The 2,500-nt window shown below is 32.7% G+C and overlaps 1 protein-coding gene across 1 annotated transcript in view; it reads right to left on the reverse strand.

Annotated features, from left to right (window-relative positions):
- Positions 1-2,500, reverse strand: part of LOC127566829 (uromodulin-like) — a 135,577-nt gene that overhangs the window by 115,168 nt on the left and 17,909 nt on the right. The window lies entirely within an intron of this gene.

Consider the following 2,500-nt stretch of genomic DNA (forward strand, 5'->3'; position numbering starts at 1 on the left):
GTGATAGTACTGCGGGGAGAGATTCATCTGGATTAGAAATATAAAGTAACAGGTCATCGGCGTAGAGAGATATCTTATGAATCATCTGTCCGCGAGTAATGCCACATACATTTGAAGAGTCCTGAAGTGCAATAGCCAAGGGTTCTAAAGCAATATCAAATAATAAAGGGCTTTACGGGTAACCTTGTCTAGTACCTCGAAAAAGCCTAAACGAAGGAGATCTTTGATTATTAGTAAGTATTGAAGCCATAGGTGTATAATAAATCATTTTAATCGCAGATATAAATTTAGGGCTAAAATTAAATTTTTGATGTGTAGTGAATAGATATTCCCATTCGCCTCTGTCAAACGCCTTTTGAGCATCTAGTGAAACAACACATTCTGGAATTTGGGATAAAGGAGTATATATAACATTAATTAATCTCCTGATATTAAAATGTAAATAACGATTCTGAATAAATCCTATCTGGTCTTAGATAATTTGTGGGAGAACCATTTCCAGTCTAAAGGCCAATATTTTGGAAAATATTTTTGAATCTACATTTAATAAAGAAATAGGTCTATAAGATGCACAATCAGTGGGATCTTTATCCTTTTTAAGAATTAAAGAAATATTTTCTTCATAGAAAGATTGTGGTAGTTTACCCACTGATAGGGCACCTTTAAAAAATTTGGCTAACCAGGGAACAAGAATATCAGAAAAGAATTTAAAAAATTCAGCTGTATATCCGTGAGGGCCGGGTGCTTTACCCGAGTTCATTGAAAATATTACTTTCTTTATTTCCTTCTCCGAAATAAGAGCATCTAATGTAGAACGTTCATTTAAAGATAGTTGGGGAATCTTCAGATCTCTTAAAAATTCATACATTGATGTAGGATCCTCAGGGGATTCTGCTTGGTATAAAGAAGAATAAAATTCTTGAAAGGATTTGTTGATTTGAACAGGATCTATCGTGCAAGTACCATCCGGTTTACAAATTTTATTAATCTGACGTTTAGATAAAGTAGCTTTCAATTGGTTGGCCAATAATTTACCGGATTTGTCACCATGTATATAAAATTGACTTTTGTTTCTAAGTAGTAGATTTTCAATTGAAGATGTTAATAATAAACTATGTTGTAATTGGAGTTCTTTTCTCTTTTTAAAAAGCTCCAGATTCGGAGTATCAGAATATTTTTATCGATTTCTTTAATCTTGCCAGCCAACATATGTTTTTCATTATTAGTTCGTTTTTTCAAGCCAGCGAAATATGAAATAATTTGACCACGGATATATGCTTTAAAAGTATCCCATATTATCCCACTGGAGATTTCTTCAGTTAAAAAGAAAAATGAAATCAGTTCTTTGATAAATTGGTTGAAATCTGAGTCTTGTAATAGAGAAGGATTAAATCGCCATTGTCTGACATCAAAGGATACATATAGTAATTTAATTGATAAAATCAATGGTGCATGATCAGAGATGGCAATTGCATCGTATTTACAGTCCATAGTAAGTGGAGCTAATCTATCATCAATAAAAAAATAATCAATCCTCGAGTAGTTATGGTAAACATGAGAAAAGAATGAAAATTCTTTATCATATGGATGTAGAAATCTCCAAGCATCTAAAATTCCAGATTCAACTAAAAAGGAATTAATACAGCGGATTTGTTTGGAAGTGCAGGGTTTGATACAGATCTATCCATGGAAGGGTTTAGACAACAATTAAAATCTCCACCCAGAATGAAAGTGTATTCATTTAAATTAGGAAAAAATGCAAATAGATGTTTAAAAAATACAGGGTGATCTACACTGGGTGCATAAACATTAACCATAACAACTTTTTTATTATGAAGCAGACCAGTGATTAATAAAAATCTACCATTTCGGTCTGACATTGTCTCATGATGAACAAACGAAATTGAGGAGTCTATAAAAATAGAAGCTCCTTTCACCTTTGCTTGTGAATTCGAATGGAACTGTTGACCCCTCCAAAATCTAAAAAAACGTTGATTATCTTTCTTCCTCATGTGAGTCTTCTGAACGAAAATAATCTGAGCATTTAGTCCATGAAAAACTTTAAAAATCTTCTTACGTTTGAGTGGATTATTTAAGCCATTAACATTCCATGAAATAAAATTAATAGTCATCCATTTTAACAGATTAAAAAAATATGGTATGTCAAGGGTTAATCTTAATATTTCCAAGTAAAGAAGAAGTAAAAAAAATTCAAAGAGGAAACGGATGTGACGGCAATTAAAAAAAAATTGTAGTTTAGCCCAGAAGAAAAAAAACGTAAAAACAACCCCATCCCCTCCCCCAACAGCCCGAAAACTGGCAGCCAGTACGCTACCCTCTAATTGAACTAACACCTGTTCTATTGGTGGCAATAGTTCAAATTGAAAATATGTATAAACCACCCATGTTTTGTCTTAAAATGAAAAACATAATACAAACAGAGATAACGAACGCACAACATAGTTGTGAGATTGAAACAGAGCCAAAGGGCGTTAACAGC

This window comes from Pristis pectinata, chromosome 46 (assembly GCF_009764475.1).
Source record: "Pristis pectinata isolate sPriPec2 chromosome 46, sPriPec2.1.pri, whole genome shotgun sequence".
In the NCBI taxonomy this organism is placed as follows: domain Eukaryota; kingdom Metazoa; phylum Chordata; class Chondrichthyes; order Rhinopristiformes; family Pristidae; genus Pristis; species Pristis pectinata.